Source organism: Excalfactoria chinensis, chromosome 8 (assembly GCF_039878825.1).
Source record: "Excalfactoria chinensis isolate bCotChi1 chromosome 8, bCotChi1.hap2, whole genome shotgun sequence".
Lineage (NCBI taxonomy): Eukaryota > Metazoa > Chordata > Aves > Galliformes > Phasianidae > Excalfactoria > Excalfactoria chinensis.
In genome coordinates, this window is record NC_092832.1 from 12,931,582 (window position 1) to 12,941,094 (window position 9,513).

Consider the following 9,513-nt stretch of genomic DNA (forward strand, 5'->3'; position numbering starts at 1 on the left):
AGCCAGGTTTTTAAAGTACAAAAGAAACTCCTGAGTTGAGAACAACACTTAGTCTCAGCCAAGCATGCCGACTGTCGCTTTGCAGGAGGCATCTATGTAAAATAAAACCACAGAGCCAATGGAAACAATCAGCTGTTGCAGTTCTCTTGCTGACTGCACGTGGCCCCATTCACCCTGCTCACATTTACTACTCCAGCTTTATAAAGAGATAAACCAACCTAGCACAAACCTGAGCTTTAACCATCAGCAAAGCCACACAAGCACTCATAGAGCAGAAGAAAAGCAAGTTTGCTGGCACTAGAAGGACCGGACAGGTCAGGAAGGCCCTCCTAGGCCCATCCAAAGGAAAGGACAGAGCACTGCTTTAAGCAAAATTCCTGATGCTCCCCAAACCCAAGTGAAACAGAAACTGCTTGCTGTGCATTCTTACTCTACCCCTCGAGTCCAGCAGGCTCCTCTCCTTGCTCCTGCTTGGCTACTGCCAACCACATCCCCTGGTGCCACAGCAGCAGTTAAAGAAGTGTAGAACCCAATTCCCTTTGCCACCAACCTTTCTCTTTCAGAGTCATTTTGAAGAACAATATGTTTGTTCACTTGGTTTCCTATGGAGCACGATGACATCTTCATCCTTCGCACCAGAGGCTGTGCTAATGAGGAAGAACACAGGGTCACTGAACGCCTCAGAGCTGCCTGCACACCAAACACCCACAGCAACTAAACACACAAACCCCAACAAAACCAGGTGGTTCATCTGTGCTTTCAAGCTTGCAGCAAAGGAATGAAAAATTTAGGAGTCCCCTTTCATTGTCTCAGAGTATTTTCAAAGCAAGGTGCAAGTCTGGCTTGGTTGTCTCGCGAAGCATGAGTGGGCGTTATCAGTGTTTGAAAGGTAGAACCCAAGGTGGAAAAAACCCTGTGTATGTGGCAGTAAGTCTTGTTTAAAAGATTAGGGCTCAGCACAACCTGGGAGAAAGGAAGAAAAGGAAGAGGGTACCACAGTAGGGGAACATTTTGCTTTTATTGCTAGAAACAATAGAAGTGTTAGATAGACTGGGCTGTAACAAGAGTACTCTTGGAAGTCCCTCAAGACAAACTGAATCCCCTTCACTTGAGAGACTGCAAGGAGTCACTGTGCCTCAACAGCGTGCCAGTCAGGCTGAGCAGGTTTCGGTATCTTTGCTTTCCTTCCTGTCCCGTACGTCAGTATTAACCCAAATAAAGATATTCAACTCATATCTGACTACAGAGCAAAGGCAGTACATTGCACAGAGGCCCCAGAGGTTCCTCCTATCGCTTGCTGAGGCTGTCAGCAGTCGTGGCAATTTTTTTTCTTTTATCAGCACAACTCTTATCTGATTCACAGCACAGAAGTGCTTCATTCTTCAAGCCAGCTCCTTGTAAGCATGCTCAGTGCTTTTAAGAGAGGTCAGACAGGCTGGGAGCTGACTGTGGGGACTTTTACTTTGTGCATGGCTTTTATTTTCTTTCCTGGAGTAATTTAATCTTGACCCCAACTTGACTGATTGTGAGACTGCTGAGGTTCTAGGGCTGCTTTCATGCCAAAGGCTACCAGCTCCTCTCCTGCTGTGAGGGGAGACCACCCAAACTCACCCAACCTTTGTTTGAAAGGAGCGATTGATGCTGTTTGTACTCCACGGCTGCAGGTTGAAACGCTTCCTTACAGACATGACATGCTTCCTTCAGGGCAGCAGGCAGTCACTGCAGAACATGGAGCAGATTTATCTACCCGCTTTTGATCAGAAGGCAACCACGGCACAGCTTCAAGGCAGTATATCCGGGAGACAACTGAAAGGAAATACACCTCTGTCAGTGATGGCTCTTGCAGCCCAAGGCAGCCCGGTGGAGGGGAAGCACATGTCACCCCATCTGCATCTGGCACAGCTGGGAATATTGCATTTGGAACACACCCAGGGGGCATTTTGGGGGGTGAAGGGAGGGAGAAGGCACGCTTGGCCATTTTGATGCTTACCATTTGACTCTGTAATCCTGTTTCCAGTCTCGGAAGCTGGATCTGTCCATAAGAACTTGTTAAGTGTCTATAAATATCTTTCATCTCAAACCTTGTTACAAGTGGACATACTGGGTCTGCACAGAAACCCCATCACTGAGATAGGGTTCCCTGCTACAAGCAAACACACTGCCGGGCCAGCTCATTGCTTCTGCACTGAATATTAAATATCCATCTTCACCCAGATGAAAGCAAGGAGCTCAGGGGAGGGCTGACGTGACTAGATAGTAGTTTGCAATGTGGCCACAGTCCTGGGGGTGAAATACCCATTTCTTATGAGAAGTGAGATGCTATCTTTAAAGAGCTTCGTTACACTTGAACGTGAACTTCCTCTATGGTGGAAGGCCTCTCCAAAGACAGAGCAGACAATGCAAACACAAGAGAAACGAGCACGTGATCCTCCTGGAAGGAAATTATTGTGCAAGGTGAACAGTGGACTTTCAGCACTTGGGTTTGCTGTGTTTCAGTGGATGCAACAAACAAAAGCACCCTCACATCCTGCCACCATCTCCTGTGCAACACATGGCTGCGCTCAGAGCACCAGGACACTCCTTGCTACCCACCCCTGACCCAGGTGGGGATCCTGTGCTCAACCCAGGCAAAATGGGAAATGCATGCATCTATTCTTTAGTTTTAACTGAGACAGTCCCTGCCCAAAAGCGCTGTTATAAAACACACACGATCAACCCCAACTTGGAATTGGACTCAATGATCCTCATGGGGCCCTTCCAACTTGGGATATTCTTCTATGACAGGGATATTCACCTATGATTCTAGGTGGGCAGAAGAACAGCCTGTGTGCAACCCACTCCATTTCAGGTGCATTCTTTGTATCTTCAAGAATATTCCCTCCTCACACCAAGAAATGCTCTTCTTAACAAATGAATCCATTCTAATTGAAAAGAGGTAAACGACATTTTTTCCTAATGACTTTTTAACAAGAAGAATTTGGAAGAAGTTGGAAAAAAAATGGCCCATCTAAAATAGGCCATGAAATAATAATTAACTCTATAGTATTGACAAGGGCCAGTAAGATCTGCACAGTGTCCCTCCGTATGCCTCCACAGGGTGTCAGTGTTTTTTCAGATTTGGGTCATTTCATGTTGGAATCAGGCTGATGTCCTCGGCACCTTGAGTTTCAGAAGCTTGCTCATCCCTGTGCTCCCTTTTTCTTCCCATAGGCAGTGTTAAAATGACACCTTAAAACAGGGAGGCCAGAAAGCATAACCCTTGTGGCAGCAGGGACAAGGTGCTGGCCACTCAGGTCAGCACTGCTGACAACAGTGGTGTTCCATCTAGGATCCAGCTCAAGCTCTGAGAGCACAACAAGGTGAAAACCCATATGCCCAAAGGTATCTGAGGGTCTGATTTCCCACAGAGATCAAGGTTTTCATGTTTCTCCTGCACAAGGAACCAGTGCACTGTTACTTTCCATTACAGACCTGTTGCAAGTCCTGTAAGCAGCCAAGCCCAGATGCTGAGAGCAGAGACCTGGACTCCCCAAGGTCAGCATTCCTTCCCCAGCTCAGCATCTCTCAGCTCATGATGTTATGGAGAAGCAGAAGCTGTGGGCTGGGCTGAGTGGCTGCTTGTTGGCCAGCTTTCCTTGCCATCGTCCTCTTCAAGGACTTCTCTATAGCATGACCGCCACCCTCTGCTAAATTGTGATGGCTTTTTCAATCTGAAGGAAGCTGGAAGAGTTGGAACGTGATGGTGGCAGGTGATGTAATGGAATAAGGATAGCGACCCGATGGAAGGCCAGGCTCTGGGACCTCTGCCAGTGGCTTCCAGAGGCAGAAGAGAAGGACATATCTTCCACTGACAGCTCTCGAGGGGAAAGCCAGGAAGATCACGTGCTCCAAAGAAGAGCATCTTCACCAGGACTCCAGCCACTGTGCTGCGGGTTCATCCTGGGCGGGCCAAGACAGCAGGTTCTTTCTCCTCCTTTCTCCTTCCCTTCCTGCAGCAGGCAGCCCACCAGCCTCACAGCCAGCCCCGCTCTTGTTTGAAGCTCCCCGGTGGTCTGCAGAGCATTAAAATTTCTGGAACAGCTGCACTGAGTGATGGTAGAGAAGGGATATTGACTGGGACCACTGTAGCTATTTCTTGGTCTTTAAAAGAGAAACATCGCAGCAGCTATTTAGCACGGCTTTGAAAATTCAAATATTGACAGAAGGAAGTTTTCCGGAGGACGCCAGCAGCGTTTGCAGCAACCCCAGCAGCAGAAACACACTGCAGTGTCAGATGTGGGCTGCAGCACAGAGCAAGCCCACAAGGCTCCACACCGGCAGAACTACAGCTGAGCACCAGCAGCACTGCACCTTTCTGTTTGACTGCGCTGGAGAAAGGGGTGCTGAGGGCAGGAGAATGGAAGGGAAAGACTAAAACGCCCTGAGGAACTACAATTGCATTTGCCAAACGCTGCTTTTTACTGGGAAAGGGAGAGAGTGACTTCACTTTTTACCTCGCTTTCCCCACTTCCCCTGCCCCATGCAGACAGATGTGGCTTTGCAAGAAAATTAATTACAGATGGAGGCTAAAAAAATAGGGGGAAAAAACACCCTCCACCACAAGGCTTTTTCCTCTGCAGACTGGAGGATGGATGGGGCGGCCTGGGAAAACTGGCAGATGGAAAACCCATTACAGATGTGAGGTTTGGAGAATAAGGCTGAGGGACAATTTGAGAGCAGTAAATTTTAATTTGGGGGGTATAAATGCATTGCTTAGCAACAAGAAACAAATAGGAAGCAAGAAGCCTCAGGAGAGAAATGCTTAAATATTTTAGAATCCCTATTTGAGGTGAAGACTGCATTACCAGAGACCTGAGGAGCTGCTATTCTCAACTGCTAATGGAGTGGAGTCAAGAGAGATAGAAAACATGGGCTTCAATCTCATTTCCATATAGAAGTGAATTTAACTTACTTTGGGAAACAGCATTGTTTGGTCCCATCCTAGTCGTATGCAGCACATACCTGACCAGACCAGGACACGAGGTCATCTTTGAGCACTTTGCTACCAAGGAAAGACTTCTTGCAACGCATCCCGCGCTTTGCAGGGAGGCTGCTTTACAGGGCTGTGCAATCATTGCTACCACATGTCTGACCCTCACTGCACGGTCTAATGCCTCTTTATGCTGCTGCATAAATCTTCGCCTAGAATTCCTGACATCTCAAAGGATGGTGGGGGCCTCCATCCACAGGGAGAGGAGGAGAAGGGTGAAAAAGAACAGATCACCTGGAAGCAAACACCGAATGTTTTACTCTGTTTCTTTACTGTGAAAAGATGAGGACAAAGAGGAAGGGGAAAAAAAAAGACATGGCCAGCTCTGGAGGTCAAATGTTACTGCTCTTGTCTTTGGTTGTTGTTAATCCACTGATACTCCATAAACACATAGACAAGTAAAGCATAAAGCTTCTAAATGAACTCAGGACCAAAGCTTTAGCTCTGCAGCAAAAAGGGAATTCACTGAGGATTAAAATAGGAATGTGTAAGAAACCAAAACTCCCTTACAAAATTATTGTTCTGTTAACAGCATGAAAAAAAAGACACCCAACCAGTTGTTCAGTGTTCAGTTGTCCATGTGTGCATTTGTATTCAAAGAAGTAACCGAATGATTAGAGCCAACATCGGGTAGTCTTTGCCTCGCTGCAGAGCCCTACCCCATCACATACCTCAGGGCTGTGCTGAACTGGTAGGAGCACGCTCTGATCCCCTCCTGTGCTGCTGGATGTGACATCACCGTGGCTTTCGTGAGGGAGGTCCGCACTGGTGGAGCTCTGAAATAAGCCAGACGTTCCCATTCAGTGTTGCTGCTCCAGCTAGATGGGAAAACTCCAGTCCTGGAGAAAAAAAAACAACAGTCCACAAACCCAAGCAAACAAGAACTCTTGAAATAACCAAATCCCAAAGGCCTGCAAGAGTTAACAATCAGGAGGGAAATTTATTGGTAGCTTAGTACTTCAGGCCAATGAAAACAGCTGTTTGGATGCAGGTATTACCTTCAAAATTAATGAAAAACTAGAAGCACAATGGACACTTCTTGTTCAATGGTCAGAAATCCAGACAGCACCGAGAGAGAAGGCACTCTGACACAGGGCAAAGTAGCTCATTACTCACACAGTAATGCCTCATCTGGAGGAGTGGAAGAGTTTCCTAATTACCTTGAAAGGGAAGACAAAGAGCCCCATATCAAATGCAGCTAAAAACTGTGCCTAGAAATGCATTTGCCATCTTTAGTACGCTAAATCAGCCAGCTCAGGGCTTAAAAAAATAATAAAATAGAACCACAAAACTCGGGACATTTGGATATCAATTATTACACTTAAAGACAAGGCAGAGCAAGGCCTGGAGGGCTCCTCAGGTCACTGCGCCCCACCCCTACTGCCACCCTGGTATCAAAGTTCTTTATAGAAGCGCACTTTGCTTTGTCTGCCATTTGAAAAAGGTGAGGGACAACATGAGGTCATCCAGAACAGCGACTGTGAGTAACTCCTGCCACAAATGCCAACAGATTTTGAAGATGTTAAAAACGCACAGGCTAAAGCTGCCTTGAAAAGATGAGGGAAATAAGTGCTTCTGTATGGATCCTCAGTGTTTTTCTAAGCAGCACCACATCAGGTGAAACAACACCATGCAAATAGAACCAACAGGATTCAAAGAACCAGCTCCAGCTGTGGTTAAACTTCCAGCATTCAGGGATGCTCAGACTGCCATTTTGCAGCATGCTGCAGTGATGGGCTACACCAGAAAGCAGCATCTGCAGCAGAGTAACCAAGCACCTGCCCCAAAGCCAGCACTAAGCCATTCTTGGAAGACAGGCTTTTGGGAAACAGATTGATGCTTGTCCAAAAGAGTCACGTAACAAAAGCTTGTCTAGGAAAGACTTCAGAAGGATAATTTTAGCTTGGTTTGGAATGGGAGCAGAGCCTTACTGTGTGCTGAAGGTACATGAGGCTTGGAGAACATAGGGACTTTGTGTCTTTTATGTTCTCCATCCCCACTCTTTTTTGAGTGGGTGGGAAAGGGTACGTGCACATTTATTGAAGGGCACTGCTGGTGTTCTTTGTTTCCCACTTCAAAAGCGAGGGCTGGATTTGTTATAGCAATAGTACCATGGGAAGACCAGATGGGAGAGAAAGCAGAAAGGGTAAGGAGATGTGTATAGTCATTGACTTCCCCACAGGACATCTATATAGCTCCTTTCCTTCCTATCTGAGCTCCTTCCAGTACAACCACTGATAGACACTACTTTTCTCCACTGTCCTGCATGAATCACAGAACCATAGAATGGCCTGGGTTGAAAAGGACCACAGTGCTCACCTGGTTCCAACCCCCTGCTATGTGCAGGGTCGTCAACCAGCAGACCAGGCTACCCAGAGCCACATCCAGCCTGGCCTTGAATGCCTCCAGGGATGGGGCATCCACAGCCTCCTTGGGCAAGGAGCTTTTCTTCTGCTTTGCAAACCAAAAGGACAGCTTTCCAGTCCCTGAATTAAAGACCAGGTTAACAAATCATGCATTTATCTCATGATTATCACAGTGAATTGGAGGAGCATGAAACTCCCCCTGTTGCAAAAGAAACTGCACCACTCATCCCACCAACACCAGAAGATGACCTTAATAAAAAGGCTCTCGCAGCTTCCAGTGTTTTTCCTACAATCAGTTAGAACCAGCTGACAAGATGGTAAACACGAGCCTGAAACCAAGGGCCCCATCCAAGCACAGACTCCCCGCTGCTGCTCATGCTAATAGCCTGACCTGGAGGTAATGTCAGCGGGAGCACTGTACAGAGCTCCCTCAGATAGCCTGGATTTCCAGGGTTGAAGAGGCAGGAAAACTTAGCGTGGGTGTGTAAGATCCTAATACAAAAAAAGCCAAAGGGCACATTGCCAGAATTCATATGGTCCTCACTGTACAATTCAAGGATGCAAAAAGAACACAAAACACTTCTAATACCACCTTTGCCATAGGCATAGCAATGAATGAGCCTTATTTGGCTGGATTCCTTCCTGCACCAAGGTAGGAACTCCTACTAAACTCCATGCACTTGCAGCCAAAGTCATTCCTCCGTCCAACAAAGCAACGCAGGTTGCTCAACCCAGGGTGTTAACAAAGGAAAAAGCCCTCAGAACTTCCCCACATTCCTGAGTGAAAACAGGCTGCTAAAAACTGCGCTCGAATGAAGGAGTGCTATAGTGCGGAAACTGAAATCGCATCAGATATTCCATTGGAAAACAGAAGGAGCAGCTTCTGCAAAGTGCGAGACGGCACTGCTGCTCTTGGAGAGCAAAGGGGAGCGAGCAGCCAAGGGGCCGGACAGGCTTCCTTGCCAAACAAGCATGACTTCTGATGCTGCTGGAACTGCCACTGCTGCTGTCACCCTGCGTTTGATACGCACTTCAAGCAGAGGAGAGAGATTTGGGGCAGGAGAGACCACATGGGAAAGGGAGTCAGCAGAGATAGGGAAAGGGGCTGCTCTGTTCCCCAGGCTCTGCCTACCCCTGTTCCCTGTGAAAAGGCTCCTTCAGCCAGGCATATCTGTCAGCCGCCAATCTGCCCTGCAAGATGATGCCCTTTGATTTTATTCATTCCTGCCGGAGGTTTTGCTTAAATATAAACAGCGCAGCATTTCAGCGGGAGTTAAAAAAAAAATACAAGTAAAAAATCAAAAATAAGAAATTCCCCAAACCTCCAGGCACATTTTAAAGCACATTTAAAAAGACACAACAGTTAACAGCTTCATACATACCACGGCTGCAGTGATTTGGAGCAAAAGTAAGGAAGGCTGAATGCGTTAGTGTTTTGTTTTAAAATAGGGCCTATAGGCTTCGCTTTTAGGCAAGGGCCCTCCACCACACCAAGGTCTCCCTTTCCAGGCCATGTCCTTTGCTAACTCCTCTGTCTGCTTCACGTGCCCAGCAGTTGGACTCCAAAAGAGCAGAGGCTGTTGTGAGGTTCCCAAGGCTCTGGGAATGCAGGCGTTAGGATTTACAACCAGTAGGTGAAGAACAACCCAAGAGGTGCTGTATTGCTTGCGATGAGGGATTGTACAAAAGAAGCCACAGGGTACTTTGCCAATCGTTTGGTGGTGTTTCTTCTTATTGGCAGCAGTCTTTGGTTATTGCTCTATTTTTCTTTCCCCTCCCACTCATCTTTGATCTCACAGCTTCTGACGCTGACTTAATTGCGACGCACTGAATGTTGGAAAGATATCCACACGAAGGCTAAACACGGCAGCAGCTAAAGCTCCTGACAAAGACAGGCCAAGATTCTACTCTAGCACTTTATCCCAAGTGTGCAAACAAAACAAAATCCCAGTCCTGAACTTCAGGGCTCCCAGCAACCCAGAACCAAGAGCTCTCAGCTCAGTAGCACCTCATTTGGGTTCTGCCCTGCCAGCACAAGGCCTGCATTGAGACTAAACAGGAACCAGAGACTGAGCCCTTCAGTTGACCAACACACAGCTGGCATCCCCACCCTTCTGT